General features: G+C 40.8%; 2 pseudogenes; both read right to left on the bottom strand.

Annotated features, from left to right (window-relative positions):
* Positions 1-1438, bottom strand: part of LOC118634973 — a 239135-nt pseudogene extending 237697 nt beyond the window's left edge.
* LOC118628299 overlaps positions 1137-17635 on the bottom strand; it is a 249816-nt pseudogene continuing 233317 nt past the window's right edge.

Raw genomic sequence — 17635 nt, 5'->3', positions numbered from 1 at the left:
CCAGGTCCTGGTTCTCTGCACCTACAGTCCAAAGCCCAGCCAAGACGCCTGAGATATTCTGATTCCATCACAGAGAAATCTCAGTAAGTTGTACTAACCTTTCCAGACTTACCACAGCTTTCCCATCAAAATGGCTTTTTTACCCAATAAATAACACTGGATTTTTCCAACAGTTTAGATTTCATATTACTACTATAGCAGTAATGCATTTGTTTTTGTTTTGTTTTGTTTTTTATCCTCATCCCAGGACATTTTTTCATTTGTCTTCAGATAGAAAGGGAGGGAGAAAGAGAGAGAGAAACATCGATATAAGAGAGACTCATTGATTGGTTGCCTCTTGCACAACCCCGACCAGGGCCGGGGACTGAACCGCAACTGAGGTACATGCTCTTTTTGACTGGAATAAAACCTGTGAGTCTTCGGTACATGAGCTTACATTCTAACTGTTGAGCCAAACCGTCCAGGGCTGTTGTTTCTTTCTTTCTTTTTTTAATCCTCACTCGAGGACATTTTTCGATATTTAGTTCAGATAGAGTGGGAGGGAGAGAGAGAGAGAGAAACATCGACGTGAAAGGGACACATCGAGTGGTTGCCACCCACACGACCCAATCAGGGCTGGGAGCAAACTGCAACCGAGGTACATGCCTGTAGCGGGAACCGAACCCAAGTATCTCTGGACTACAGGCCAACGCTCTAACCGCTGAGCAAACCGGCCAGAGCCAGGGCTGTTATTTCTTGTTTATTAGATAATGGCGCACCATAGGTTCATATCATATTGGAGCTGGAGGGCACCTGGCACATCTATTCCATTTAAAAATGAGGAAACTAACAGATGGTAGTGACTTGCCATGAGTTTCTACAATCGGATCTTTTTAGGTCAATTAATTAAATTAAATTTTTCCGTGCAGTTCATGATGAACTAACAAACAGTACATAATATCACTAGTTTACGACTTGGGTTCTTTCATAATCCAGTTCACTGTGATTTCTACAAAGGCTTGTGTTGAAAGAAATTCTGGCTGAAAAATACGATGGCAAATTAAAAGAAGGCAAGAAAATACTGCATTGAATACTGACTCAAGATGCTCTTTTTGTATTCTATTTTTTATTGACTGATTTGAGAGAGAGAGGTCTATTGTTCCACTCATTTATACATTCACTGGTTGCTTCTTGTATGTGCCCTGACCAGAGAGCAAACCTACAACATCGGTGTATCAGAATGACACTCTAACCAACTGAGCCACCTGGCTGGGGTGCTCCCTTTTTACTATGTAGATCAATCATGTACATTAAAGAGGAATTTAAGAATATTTGTTAAGAAATAACCATTTTAGGTCAGCACTGTAAGGAAGATAACAGTCATGCTTGCCAAGGCTACGTGATGCTGCCACAGGCCCCAGGGTGAGAGATCGATGCCCTGGTCCATCAAGTATTCTTCTCCAGTGCATCTGAAATTCAACAGAAAGAGAATATGACTGCATTCTTCGCATCTGTCCAATTTTACTCAATATAGGCACTGTTCCTTAAAGAAGCCTATGGATTACTAAGACAAGTAACTTTCCCATCATATAGTAACAGTTACAGTCAGTTAGTACTTACAGTTCTGCTACAGGCCATGCTAAGCAACCTGCATATAACAGTTAACCCCTAAAACAACTCAATGGGGTGGTGATTATACACATTTAAAAGATGAAGAGACTAAGGTTTAAGGAACTTGGCCAAGTTCACAGAGTCACACTTTGAACCAAGTTGCTCTCCTCTCCAGATCCATTTAGCTCCTAATCTATGAAGCTGCTCTCTTAAAAGGGCAGAAATGTTTGTCAAGTAAGTTCTCACTTACTCCTGAAGGGCCAAACCTCTGCTTTAACAGAAGACAGCTAGGCCCTTACAAACATGCTGAAAACTCTTTCTAGAACTCATTACCCCAAATGAGCCATACAAAGAATGCAGGCTGAGAACTCCGAACCCAGGAGAGGGGTGCGGAAGGCCTTCCTGACAGTGGCACCCCGTCAGCTCTGGCACCAAGGCCGGAATGAGCATGGCAGGTGCTCGGCTACGAGGCGTCACCAGCAGGCCCAGTGACCAGGTGGAGCCTTGGGGGGAGCTGGGGTAGAGCAGGAGGAGCCCCACCACGGGTTAGATTAGCACCCGGCACGGCCACAGTTGTTGTCTGGTACCACTGCCGCACGACGCTTGGGATTTAGCCCTCTCCCTGTCCCCCACCTAAAATGTCATTCTCAGGTCAAAAGGAGGGGTAGTGGTCAGGATAAGGAAACCTTCTCTTCCTAGAGGTTTCCTGACTGTACAGTTCACTCCTTTTCCAATGCTGCTGCCCTTTCAGCTCATAGTCCGGGCCATGGGTTGGACTCGCAGGAAGCTGTAAGGTTGGACCCATACTCGTCACGTACCCCACACAGGGCAGGCACTGTGAGGCCTTGCCGAAATAGCAAAGCAGCTCATTTCAAAAGCAAATGATCTGATAATCAAATCTCACACTCACAGTCAAAACAGCAAAGAAAATCTTCTAAAAGGCTCAAAGCAAACGGCACATAAAAAACAGTTCTCCAAACTAAATACAATTTTAGAATATCTCCGAGTTGCACCATACGTTCATATGCATTAGTGGACAACAGCTCACTTTGAAGATAAGAAAACTTTGTCTCCAAGAAGTCAGTGTCTGAAGGGCTCACACCAGCTAAGCCCAGTGGCCTTTCACCACCACACCCCCCAGAAAGCAAACCCATTAAGACACTGAATGCAGACTTACATTGCAAAGCTACAGGTATTGTTTGCTGTTACATTGAGTCCCGGGCAGAAGTTCTGTCCCAAAAATTCATTATGCTGCAAAGCCTACAACACAAGGGCAAGTGGGCAATGTTGTGAGAAATTTCACAATTTCCAAAGTAGCATCCTCCTAGATTGATCTTTATTGTTACTTCTGAAAACGAACCAAGCCTCGCATTCACAGTCTTTGCCACAGGGGAGCAAATAAAATAACTGCTCTTGTTAATCAAGAGCCTAAGGGTGAGATTGTGGCTTCTAATACAAAGGAAAGAAAGTATTTGGCCAAGCGACCACACCTCTGCCTATATTGCCCCATAGCACAGTCTTCCTTCTCTCTCCAATGTTACAACGTCATAAACACTGTAATTAAAATGATACAGCGATACTCAATGGCTGTTTTTTATTTATGTAATAATCTTTTGCATTGTTGTTGTTGTGTTTTTTTTTTCATCGAAATCAAGTACAATCTTTGGGAGTTAGAAATTCAGTTATAGTATATTAAGACAGTTTTTTTAGAGTTGATTAATTAGATTCTATAGGCAACAGTGGCTATGAACATTACATGGTTTTCATTTTTTTTCTAATTTCCTTTTCAATATTAAACACAAATTCTAGGATCTCATCCTCCTAACTATTTCCTTATTTATAGAACTGAAATACAAGTACATTGTTTTTACATGAATTTGTCAATCTTTCTTCTTAACTCTGAGTGAGCCCCCACCCTTCACCTCCCTCAACAACAGGGTGACCCAAGGCTCACGAGGAAAAGCTCCCTCACTGCTCCGAAAAGAAAGTTCCTGGCAACCTCCACGGTGCACATCTGGGGACATGAGATAATCAGGCTTTATTCTGCTTCTTCCTAGCTTGGGAACAATCGACTAGTCACAGGGACAGAAGGGGAAAACTTACCGCACAGCCATACCGAGGGATGCTCCAGTACTGAAGCCATGACAGCCAAGGCACAACGGTCCTGCGATTGACCAACAGCCCTGAAAAAATCTACAGAGAGCAAATCCCAACAGTCAGATCTGGTGAAGTGATTCCATGAGGAGTTCTAGACAATAACCTCTTTAAGTCTCCTACAACCTTGTGAACATTTCTTCTAAGACCAAGGCTTCTTGAAATTCCTTCCATTACTCAAACGCTTACCATGTCCTCTTTGCCTGTGTATTCCTCTCTTAGCTGAGGCTGTCTGTAGTATTAAAGGAATGATAATGTATCTGTATTTCATTTAATCGGAAGATCCTTAATTGTCAAGGCTTTTACTTTCTCTGCAACTGCACACAATCGAAGGTATCGTCCTGACTGTTCTAATGATACAACCACTGTATATTCCCACCAATAGAAACACCAGCACAGCCCAGTTGGTGTTACTCAGTGGTTGAGCATTGACTCATGCACCAAAAGGTCGCAGGTTCGATTCCTGGTCAGGGCACATGCCCAGGTTGTGGGCTAAATGCCTGGTGGGGGGCATGCAGGAGACAGCCAATCGATGTTCTCTCTCATAGATGTTTCCATCTCTCTCTCCTTCTCTTTCTCTAAATCAAAAAAGAAATGCCAGCACATATGCTGAGCAACTCATGTCTTTTTATATTTCCTTAACACTGTAAGCTTTGCGATTTACAAGGGTATCCCCAAATAACTTTAGGAAATATTTGGGGTTCAAATGCATGCCTAACATAACCCAAGGCCTAGAACTAGTGCAGCATAATGTGAAGTGCAACACAAAATATAATTCATACCTTCATTCAAGCTTTCAAAAAGCAGTATTGCCATGAAGACACCAGACGGACCACTCCAGCAAGAGATGGCTACATAAAAAGTTCATACAAAACTAACTGGCACTTCCCAGCGGGATGGGCATAACAAGGACCGGGATGTTGGTGGGAATATGTATGTTTCAACTTGATTGAATCAAGTGCTTAATATATAACATCTCAGTAAAATACAGTTGTGAGTGGTTTTTCAAGTTCTCTATATAATAAACAGCAATAATAATCATAATAAATCAAAGTATCTTATATATAAAACAAGTGTTTTATTTATTTTTTTATTTTTTATCCTCACCCGAGGATATTTTTCCATTTTTTGTACAGATAGAGTGGGAGGGAGAGAGAGGAAGGGAGAGAGAGAGAGAAACATCGACGTGAAGGGACACATCGAGTGGCTGCCACCCGCATGACCAACCAGGGCCGGGGACAAACTGCAACCGAAGTATATGCCCTTAGCGGGAACCGAACCCGGGTCTCTCCGGACCGCAGGCCGACGCTCTAACCGCTGAGCCAAACTGGCCAGAGCAAAACAAGTGTTTTATATACTAAAGACATTTTATTTATTAGATGACACTATAGAATATACACACAGTTTATTAGTTTTTAATTATATTTAGATTGATAGTTTTCAACCTCAAAATGGAAAATTAAAGTTTGGAAAGACTTTGGGCTAACTATAAAATTTAAATCACATCTACTCCTACTCCAGCAGAAAGAACACATGTATTCAGTAACGAGGCTAAGCGTTCCTGTTTACTTGATGCAGTACGGGGAAATGTGCTAATAGTCCCCCTTCACCATCATCTATATCTGTAAAAAATACAGGGGAATACAAATTTTTAAAAAAGGTAAGATCTAAAAGAATGTCAGAAACCCCGAAAGGAGATCTTGTACTGTATGGACTTCGGAATTATTCAATATTTTAAAAGCACACCTTTCAAACTACAGGAGCAACCCAAGACAGACTGACTACCCATGCCATACCCTGTTCTGTTTCTCATGGAGCTTAGCTGTTCCCTTGGAAACTATTGATCCAAACTAACCATATGAGCTGCTGGAGAAATAAGCCAGCACCAGCGCAGAGGTCAGGCAATAAACCTGGCATTGTTCAGACAGAGAGAGAGAGAGAGAGAGAGAAACATCTATGTGAGAGAAAAACATTAGTCGTTTGCCCCAAACCAGCAAACTTTAGATGCACAGGATGATGCTCAACCAACTGATCCACTCTGGCTGGTGCAAAAAGCACCTTTTAAACTCTTACTTGTAACAACATGGTAACTAAAATTATAGTAACTATATTAGAATAATAGCAAAAAAAAAAAAAAGCCTAGGTTAGGTCGAGAAAAAAGTTGGTACATCCTCTAGTATAAGGTATATATTTTCAAAATGTGTTTTTGATTGATTTTTTCAGAGAGAGAGAGGAAGGGAAAGAGTGATAGAAATAACAATGTGAGAGAGAAACATTGACTGGCTGTCTCCTGCAAGCCCCCCACTGGGGTTGGAACCCACAGCCCAGGCATGTTCCCTGACCAGGATTCCAACAGGGACCTCTCAGTGTGTGGGATGACGTTCAATCCACTGAGCCACGCTGGCCGGGCCATATTTTGAGATATGGCTTCCTTAAAGCTAAGAGTCCCATTGACAAAATCCTCAAAACAAGTTTTCCAAGACAGGTAAATTTCAAGGAAGGAACGAGGAGAAAGAATTAGTTCTCTGAGAAGCACAGTTCCTACTCACCATTATAAATACAAAGAAGATATTCATGACAGGTGTTGCTATGGATACCACACTCTGACCTGCTGCTATGGCCAGTGCCATAGAACTGGCCGTATACGCCACCATTGTAAGGGTAAGCATCATCATGAAGAAGGCCTCCACCATTGGTTTCAATCCTTTGGAAGAAAAGATTGGGTTCATCCAACCATCTAGGTCACTGTGTATTTAGGATTGTAAACAACACTACAATATTTTGAGAACTGAACATCACAATGAAAAAACAAATCCTCTATCCACCTACTCTGAGGGACCAATTTCATTGCCTCCTGTATAACTGTACTAAATTATAATACAGCTTGCTTTTTTTCTTTCTAATTTGGATAGAGCAGGAGGGAAAGAGGGAGGAAGAGAGAGAAAGAAACACTGATGTGAGAGGGACGTATCTACTGGCTGCCACCAACACCACCCCAACTGGTGCCCGGGACAAACTGCAACTGTGGTACATGCCCTTAATAGGACCGAACCCAGGACTCTTTGGTCCATGGGCCGAGTGTCTAACTGCTGAGCCAAACCGGCCAGGGCATACAACTTTGTTTTGTATACTACTGCATAAACACTTTCATGTAACACCTTTACCCCTTCTTCTGTAATTATTAACAATTTCTGAGATTCTGAGATAGAGAGCAGGGCAGGGGGTGGGGGAGTGGGGTGGATTGATTGGTTGCCTCCCGCACAACCCCGACCAGGGCTGGGGATGAACTGCAACTGAGGTACGTGCCCTTGGTCAAATTGAACCCATCACCCTTTAGTCCACACGCCAATGCTCTAACCGGTGAGCCAAAGTGGCCAGGCCCTATTTCTAATTCTTTAAGACAACCCCTTATTTGTAAAATGAAAGTTTAAACTCAATCAGTGGATATTCTCCTCTAGCGCTTTGTCAAAATATATATACATTTCTGCTGTGTGTGTGTATCGTGAAACATGTGGATATTCCAAGGCAATGTGCCAGGGGAGAAGCCTAAACATGATGCACATGTGAATCTCTCAACATCTATTAAAAAAGTATTCTTCCCACCTCACAACAAAAGATTCACATAGGTTGAAACTCAAGGGATGGAAAAAAATTTTCCAAGCAAATGGAAAGGAAAAGAAAGCTGGAGTAGCAATACTCATACCCGATTAAATAGACTTAAAAACGAAGGCCATAAATAGAGAGAAAGGAGGCCACTACAAAATATTGAAAGGATCTTACCCATTAGGAAAATATAACCTTAGTAAACATATATGCACCCAATGAAAAATTTATTAAAAACTTCTGGAGGGATCTTCGCTCTCTCTCCCATTTTTTGGGAGGGAGGCAACCACATTTTTGGTGGCCTTATTTGGACAAGGCTGATCAAAAATTTAAAAAAAGAACAAAATAACTCAGGTATATCTTGTTTGCAAGAGAAACATCTCACGACAAAATGCTTGAAGATTGAAACTGAGAGGATAGAAAACACCTTCCCAAAACTAATATAATACATAATATTGACAGGAATTATTCAACAAGGAAATATAAGCTCCATAAACATGTGTGCAGTAAATATAGGAACAACAAAATATATTTTAAAACTTCTGGAGGTTTTCAAAAGAGAAATAAGCAGCAATACAATCACAGCAGGGGACTTCAACATTCCACTGACATCACTGGACAAGACCCTCTAGACAAAAAATTAACGGAAACAGAGACTAAATAATGCACTACATCAAATGGATTTAATAGATATCTACATTATCTACAGAGAATTACTCTACCCAAAAGTGTAGAACTCACATTTTTCTCAAGTGCACATGGGATATCTAGAAGATAAACCACATGTGAGAACACAAACTCTCCACAGAACATTGAAATCGTATCAAGCATCTCATCATATCACACTAGCATTCAAAAAGTCAGTAACAGTAATAGTAGTAGACTAGGTTGCAGTTTCAATAAGAGTAACACATAAACTAGGTTGCTAGCAGCTTCAGAAATGAGTTTCTCCACATTCCTCCGTAGTCAACACAACTAAGTCACTAATCCTCAATTGTAAAGACACTACAAAAGACAAAGAAAGTTACAAGACAATAATCTAAAGTTACACATCTGACTACACTTACTAAGCAAAACATAAAAAATTACCATAACAACACTGTCTATCAAGAACAAGTAGTACTGAACAAACAAGATCACAAGTTATTCTTTTTTTCATTATTCATCTGCCTTGCCAAAGCAAGGCCACCAAAAATTTTTGGTTGCCTCCCACACGAAAAAAATGGGAGAGAGAGAAACATACCAATACACACTGTCAGGCACTCCTCGAGTAAAAGCAACTTCTATTACACTGACGGTGGCTAATTAATGACAAGATTTATTGCCTAACTAAAAATTTGCAGGCTATTTCTAAAATAAAAATCTAATTTTCAGAAAATATAAAAGGAAGCAGTTTTAAGTTTTTCCTTTTTAATCTTCGATTTGGTGCAGTGCATTCTGGGTATGCAAATAAGGATGCGTATGTTACGCCCTCCTTTTAGATAGATCCTTTCACTATTATCTTTGTCTCTAGATATGGCCTTCATTTTGACTTCTGTTTTATCGGGTATGAGTAGTACTACCCCAGCTTTTATTTTCTTTCCATTTTCTTAAAATTTATTTTCATCCCTTCACTTTCAACTTTCGTGAGTTTTGTTGTGAAGTGGGTCTCTTGCAAGAAAGATATATATGAGTCCTGCTTTCTTATCAATCAGCTACTTTATGACATTTGATTGGAGCATTTAACCCATTTACGTTTAAGGTTATTATTGATATGTACTGATTTATTGCCATTTTGTTGTTGTTGTTGTGGTTATGTTTTTTGCTATTTTTTCTGCTTATTACAGCAGTCCTTTTAACATTTCTTTCAGTGCTTGTTTGGTGCTAAAATATTTCCTTAGCCATTTTTTCCCTTTAATCTGGGAAGCTCTTTATTTCACCTATTTTGAATGATAGCCTTGCTGGAAGAGGTAGTCTTCGATTCACAGCCTTGTTTTCCATTACCTTGATTACTTCATGCCATTCCCTTCTGGTCTGTAATGTCTCTGTTGAGATGTCAGTTGATGGCCTCATGAGGGTTCCTTCGTAGGTAACCTGTTGCTTATCTTTTGCTGCCTTTAGGATTCTCTCCTTGTCTTTACTTTTTGGCATTTTAATTATTATGTGTCTTGGTGTGGGCCATTTTGGGTTCTTCTTACTTGGGGGTCTCTGTGCTTCTTCAACTTGAATGCCTTCTTCCTTCACCATTTAGGGAAGTTTTCTGTCACTATTTCTTCAAACCTATTCTCTAACCCTTGTTCATTTTCTTCTTCTTCTGGAACTCCTATGACACGAATGTTGTTATGTTTCATTTGTTCCACAGTTCTCTTATACTGTGTTCCTGTATTATAATTGTTTTTTCTTTTTGGTGTTCTGATTGGGTGATTTTTCTACCCCATCTTCTAATTCACTGATCCTGTCCTTGGCCTCCTCTACTCTGCTGGTTATTCTTTCCAATGTCTTCTTTATTTCTGCTATGTCATTCTTCATTTTTGTTTGCTGGTTTTTCATTTGCAGTGGGTGGATTTTCAATATTTCTATACTTTACTCGTGCTGTTGAGCTCTTTACATATGCTGTTGAGCGTCCTCATTATAATTACTCTGAACTCTACCTCTGATAAGTTGATTAATTGCATTTCATTGATCTCTTCTTCTGTAGAATTCTCTTGTTCTTTCATTTGGGATTTGTTTCTTTGTTTCACCATTTTGGCTGTCTCAATGGGTTTTGGAGCCTGACAAATTTTTCCTGTGGGTGTTGGTGTTATGCTGCTTTTGGCTCCCTCTACTGGGTTTGGATGAATGAGGTAGGACCCATATTAAACACCACTGTCAAGTCTTACTTTCCTGGATAGATTTGCAGGCCAATCAAATGTTCAGTTTTCTTCTAGCTTTTGCCTGCAGGCTACTAGTCTCAATCTTTTGATGAGCCTTGGGTTGTTGTCCTCAGTAAATGAAAAAATTCCTCGGGTGTCCAGGGTAAGAAGATTTCCAGTAGATGGGGCAGAAGCTTGCTGGCAGTCTCTTGCTGTTAATAATCCTCAATTTGCATTTCTCTGGCCTTGCTGGATAGTGTTTTATTCCTGAAGAAGGGCATTTGCTTCTCCCTGCGGCTCTGAGAAGGGGCTCTTTGAGTAATATGGCTACTGTCTTATGAGAGAGAGATTTAGCATAAAAATCTCAGTGCCCTCCAAAGAAAAAAAAACTTCTAGAGGACTTCAAAGAAGAAATCGACAGCAATGCAATCATAGCAGGGACTTCAACACCCAGCTGACATCACTGGATAGATCCTCTAGACAAGAAATTAACAAGGAAACAGAGACTCTAAATGATGCACTACATCAAACAGCTTTAACAGATATCTACAGAGAGTTTCACCGCAAAACTGCAGAATTCACATTCTTCTCAAGTGCACATGGGACAATCTCCAAGATAGACCACACATTAGGACACAAACTAAGTCTCTATAAGTTCAAGAAGATTGAAATCATATCAGGCATCTTCTCAGATCACAATGGCATGAAACTAGAAATCAATTACAACAAAAACACCCAAAGACATTTGAACATATTGAGGCTAAATAACATGTTATTACACAATGAATGTGTTAGCAAGGAGATCAAGAAAGAAATTCAAAACTTCCTGGAAACCAATGAAAATGAACACACAACAACACAAAATTTAGAGGGCACAGCGAAAGAGTCCTGATAGGGAAGTTCATAGCACTACAGGCCTACCTCAAGAAACAAGAAAAATTTCTAACTGGCTTTCTAACCCTAAAACTGAAAGAACTAGAAAGTAAACAAAAAGAAAAACTCAAAGCACATAGAAGGAAACAGCAAAGGTCAGAGCAGAAATAAATGACATAGAAACTAAAACAACAATTCAAAAGATCAATGAAACAAAGAGCTGGTTCTTTGAAAAGATAAACAAGATTAATGGACCCTTAACCAGACTCACCAAGAAACAAAGAGAGGACCCAAATAAACAAAATCAGAAACAAAAGAGGAGAAGTAAAAACTGAAACTACAGAAATACAAAGGATCGTTAAAAACTACTATCACCAATTATACGGCAACAATCTGGACAATCTTGGATAAATGGACACATTTCTAGAAACACGCAGTCTCTGAAAACTGAACCAGGACGAGATAGGAATCTTGAAGAGACCAATAACAACTAAAGAAATGAAGATGTAAATCAAGAAACTCCAAATAAACAAAAGCCCAGACCTAGATGGCTTCAGGGGGAGTTTTCTGGAACATTCAAAGAAGATGTAACACCCATTCTCCTCAAACTACTACAAAATATCCAAAGAAGGAAGACTTCCAATCTCATTTTATGAAACCAGCATAATTCTAATTCCAAAACCAGATAGAGACACTACAAAGAAAGAAAACTAGAGGCCAATATCATGGATGAACACAGATCCTTAACAAAATATTAGCAAATCGAATCCAGCGATACATAAAAAAATTATTCATCATGACCAAGAGGGATTCACCCCAGGGATGGAAGGCTGGTACAATATTCACAAATCAATAAATGCGATACACCACATAAACAAAATGAAAGATGAAAACCATATGATCATATTAATAGATGCTGAAAACACATTTGACAAAATCCAGCACAGCCATGTGGGAATAAAGGGACCATATCTTTTTTTTTAATCCTCACCCGAGGACATTCTTCCATTTTTTGTTCAAAAGAGTGGGAAGGAGAGAGAGAAGACAGAGAGAGAGAGAAACATCCATGTAAAAGGGACACAACCAAAGCCAAGGACAAACTGCAACTGACGTACTTGCCCTTAGCGGGAACTGAACCCGTGTCTCTCTGAACTGCAGGCTGAAGTTGTAACCGCTGAGCCAAACTGACCAGGGCAGGGACCGTATCTTGACCTAATAAAATTTATATATGAAAAACTTATGGCAAACATTGTACTTAATGGGCAAAAACCAAAAGCATTTCCCTGAAGAACATGAACAAGACAGAAATGCCCATTTTTGCCTCTTTTATTGAACATAGTTCTGGAAGTCTTAGCCACAGCAATTAGACATGAAGAAAAAAATAAAAGGGATCCAAATGGGAAAGGAGGATGTGAAACTGTCATTATTTGCAGATGACATGATATTGTACATAGAAAACCCTAAAGACTCCATCAAAACTGTAGTAGAGCTAATAAATGTATTTGGCAAAGTATCAGGATACAAAATTAACATCAAGAGATCAACGGCATTGTTATACATCAACAATGAACTCACAAAAAGAGAAACTAAAAAAAAAAAATTCATTTACAACTGTAGCAAAAAAACTAAGATACCTAGAAATAAATTTAACCAAAGAAGTAAAAGATCTTTGCAGAAAACTACAGGATATTGAAAAAGGAAATAGAGAAATATATAAAGAAGTGGAAGTGTATACCTTGTTCATGGATTGGAAGAATTAACATCATTAAAATGTTCATACTACCCAAAGCAATCAATAGATTCAATGCAATCCCCATTAAAATACCAACAACACTCCGCTGCTCAATGGACTTCTAAAATACCAACGACATATTTCACGAAACTAGAACAAAAACTTCAATAGTTTCTATGAAACCAAAAAAAGACTCCAAATAGCCACAGCAATCTTGAAAAAGAAGAACAAAGTAGGAGGGATGACAATACCAGATATCAGGTTATACTACAAGGCCAATGTAATCAAAACAGCCTGGTACTGGCGCAAGAACAGGCATATAGATTAATGGAACAGACCAAGAACCCAGACATTGAGCCAAGATATTATGCACAATTAATATTTGACAAAGGTGGCAAGAGCATACAATGGAGGAAAGGCAGCCTTTTAATAAATGGTATTGGGCCCTGGCCGGTTTGGCTCAGCGGTTAGAGTGTCGGCCCGCGGCCCAGAGAGACCCGGGTTTGGTTCCAGCTAAGGGCATGTACCTCAGTTGCAGTTTGTCCCTGGCCCTGGTTGGGTCATGCGGGTGGCAACCACTCGATGTGTCTCTTTCACGTCGATGTTTCTCTCTCTCTCTCTCCCTACAGAAAAAAAAGAAACAATGGTGTTGGGAAAATTAGACAGCTACATGCTGAAATGAAGCTAATGGGGTAGTCCCAGAGACATGGAAGTGAGGTACAAACTGACAATCCTCAGAAGAGTGGGTGGGGGGAAGAGATAACCCACAGAACTTATATGCATGTATGCATGAATAATAGTCATGGACAACATAGCTGGGGACAGGGCGGAGGGGGGGAGGGCGGAATCAGTGGGGGAATAAGGAGAAACATCTGTGACAAAAATCAATGAATTAATTAAAAAAAAAAAAAATGAAGCTAGACCACCAACTTATACCACACACAAGAATAAACTCAAAATAGATAAAAGACTTAAACGTGACTTGTGAATCCATAAAAGTTCTAGAAGAAATGTAGGCAACAAAATTTCAGACTTCACACCCAGCAGTATTTAACAGTATTTTCACTGATAAAACTCCTAAGGCAAGAGAAACAAAGAAAAAAAATGAGTAAATGGAACTACATCAAAATAAAAAGCTTCTGCACAGCAAAAGAAGCAAGCATCAAAATGGAAAGGAAACCCGCTACAAGGGAGAGCTTAATTGCCAACGATACATCAGATAAGGGGTTAATCTCCAAAATATATAGAGTACTCATACAACTCAACAAAAAGAAGACACAGAATCCAATTAAAAAATGGGCAGAGGACCTAAATAGACACTGATCCAAAAGAGACATACAAATGGCCAAGAGACATATGAAAAAATGTTTTACATCACTAACCATCAGTGAGATGCAAATTAAAAACAACTATGAGGCCCTGGCCGGTTTTGCTCCGTGGTTAGAGCGTCGGCCTGCGGTACAGAGAGACCCGGGTTCGGTCTCCGCTAAGGGCACGTACCTCGGTTGCAGTTTGTCCCCGGCCCTGGTTGGTCGTGCAGGTGGCAGCCACTCGATGTGTCCCTTCACGTCGATGTTTCTCTCTCTCTCTCTCCCTCCCACTCTATCTGAACAAAATATCAAAAAATGTCCTCGGGTGAGGATAAAATATATATATAAAACATACCATATATATATATAAAACATACCATCACTGAGTAAACTATAGTTTTATATATAGGTATAAAAGTTAATTTGGAAAAAGTCTTGACATAAATGACCTCAGAGAACAGTTGTTTCAGAGTGTGAACAACAGATAGATGCTTTTTTATGTTGTGGCTGGGTTTATAGTTTTGTGAACCAAAGACATGCTTTCGAAAATAAATGACTTCCCCTTCCATCTGAGACGACACACACCCTCTTTATGTCTTGTTGCTTACCTAACAAGAAGTAGGTTATACACGTGAATAGAATACTTGCTAACATCCTCATTGGTAGTACATCAGATAGCAGCGTGCCAAAGAAATAAGAGGACACTCTGTTCATGCCTAAAAAGCAAAAATGCACACCATGCACCCACATTAGTATAAGGAGGCACAGACCAGATGATTGAACCATTCTGCTGCCAGCAGGAGTCTAACTACAGCTTCTCACATCCTCCAGGTTAACCCACCTCCTTCACACAGTCAGCATCAGGCACCATCTGAGTGAGGTACAGGCCTCCCCTGAGACGTCCTTCCCCAGAGCTGTGTGTGAGGGCCCCTCTTCTCATCACAGAACCCCCCCTAGTGCCGCCCATTTTGCCCTGGGAGCCCCACTCCAGGTGAACACATTCTGCATCTCCTCCCGCTCTTCCGACTCGGGGTTTCCTGGAAAGACAGCAGTTGGGCAGCTGATCTCAGTGGTCACACAGGCTTTGCTTTCCCCCGCCTCTGGGTATGAAGGAGGTGGTGCCCTGTTCTCCACGCCCCACTGCAGCTTCGGGTCCCTAAACCTCTCACTCCTTCCGTTCTCATGATGAAAAACCACAGGGCACTTCCTTCAGGATCGTGCCCCCCAATCATACCTCCCTGTCAGCGTCAAACCTGACACGGGACAGCCCCCTTCACAAAACAGACACATACGCACATGAAGAGCTGCTTCCCCCCACTAGGCGCTCCGCGGAGGGCACACCCCTGGAACACTGGGGGTTGGTCGGGAAGAAGAGACCCCAGCTCTGCCGGGAGAGAAGGGGAACGAGCACTGCAGTCCATTAAACATTCTTAGATCAAACCGACCTGCTAACTCTTTCCTCAAATGATACATGTTAAACAACTGTTCAGGTTAAAAGTGAGGGAAAGATGTGAGCCCCCTCGGGCCTCTCCCGTCCCAGTATCTCCACAGTGGTGCCCCTGGGACTCCATACTGATGACATTCTCAGTCCTGCATGGCCATGGATTGAAATATGTCTTCGCCAAATCCCTATTTTGAAGCCCTAGCTCTCGAGATGACATTTAGATGGAGCATCTTTGGAAGGTAATTCCGTTTCCATGAAACTCTGGGGGGCGCATGACAAGATTAGTGCTCTTAGAAAAAAGGGGGAGCCGCCAGAGCGCCCCCTGTGCCATGGGAGGACACTGCAGGAAGGCAGGAAGACAGAAGGGGGCCCTCATCAGAACTCCATGTGCTGGCACCCAATTCTCCAGAACTATAAAGAAATAAATTTCTGTTGTTTAATCCATCCAGTCTGTGGTTCTTTGTTATGGCAGCCAAAGTGATGATTACATAGGTCATAAATATGCTACCACCATTAAGTTTCAGCAACAAAAACACAAGTACCATGCTAATGAAGAAACAGAAATAAAGCTTGGAAAATTTAAAGCCTCTATTAGTTGCTCTGGCACAGTTGAGAGAAGGAAGAAACTAAGACATGAGGAGGCAAATTAAGAGATTCGAAGGAACCTTGTACTGATACCTTGCTATATACATTCCCCACCCAATCCTCAGAAGAACCTTCATACGAACCGGGACAACACACTGCCAACATGGTTTCCAATGTGCTCCAAATGAAAGCAAATCATGTTTATAAAGAAAAAAATAATTTGTGCAAGTGCAAGAAAAGGGCAAATATATATATTTTGGTATGTGCCCCTAGTGGGAACTGAACCCGGGACTCTCTGGTCCGCAGGCCGATGCTCCAACCACTGAGCCAAACCGCTCAGGGTGAAAACAAAGAATATTAATGCTTCTCTCTGAGTAAAATGATTGAGGTCTAAAAAAACAAACAAGCAAACAAAAGCGCTCAGTTCAGCTGCGCGTTGGTAGACCCCTACACTGTATGAGAGCATGCCAGCGTGCCCGGGGCTGCGGTGCACTTCCCTGGGTAACCAAACAGTTTCATTGACACTGAGGATGCCAGTGGAAACTAACAGAGATTAAGTGGTACATTATTTATAAAACAAAAAGAACTTAGACAACAGACTGCATTAAATAGCCAGGTCCAGTACACAAGCAGGTATACAACTTTGTAGACCCCAAAACAGGCCTAATGTCTTAGGAAATAAGTCTTTCAGCTAACAGTACAATAATGTTCATAGTGATTCTGAACTAGTAGATAGTGAAATTCCTTCCCTACCATAAAATAATGTTTATAGTAAATATAGCTTCATTGTTCAATAACTTAATGTATTCTAATTTTTTAAGGTGGTACTCCATATATTTTGTGTCTATTTAGGGATCCAAATACATTCTCTAAATACCTTTAATCTTGTTTATTTATTTTAGAGAGTATTATAGATGTCCCAATTTTTACCCCCATTGGCTTCCCCTCCTGCTCCCAACCCCTCTTTCCTTCCCCAGCTACTACCTGTGTCCATTGGTTATGCACATACGTTCTTTGGTTTATCTCTTCCCGTCCCCCTAACCCTTATTCCTCTAAGGTTTGTCAGTCTGTTCCCTACTTTCATGTCTCTGGATCTTTTTTGATCATCAGCTTATTTTGTTCATGATATTCCATAAAAGAGTGAGATCATGTGGTACTTGTCTTTCTCTGACTGGCTTATTTTACTCAGCATAATACTCTCCAATCCCTCAATGTCCTCTCAAAGGGTAAGAAATCTTTCCTCCTTACAGCTGCATAGTATTCCATTGTGTACATGTACCATGGCTTTTTTTTTTTTTTTTTAATGAATTTTTATTTATTTTTTTGTTACAGATATTTTACCTTTTCACCCCATTGGCACCCCCCCCCCGTCCCCGGCTTAGTTGTCCATGTCCATTGGTCATGCACACATGCATATAAGTTCTGTGGTTTATCTCCCCCCCGCCCCATCTCCTCTTCTGAGGGATGTCAGTCTGTGCCCTACTTCCATGTGTCTGGGTCTACTGTATTCCTC

The sequence above is a fragment of the Molossus molossus genome, unplaced genomic scaffold (assembly GCF_014108415.1).
Source record: "Molossus molossus isolate mMolMol1 unplaced genomic scaffold, mMolMol1.p scaffold_m16_p_1, whole genome shotgun sequence".
NCBI lineage: Eukaryota > Metazoa > Chordata > Mammalia > Chiroptera > Molossidae > Molossus > Molossus molossus.
Note: the sequence above shows the minus strand (reverse complement) of the source record. Positions and strands in the feature narration are given on the sequence as shown.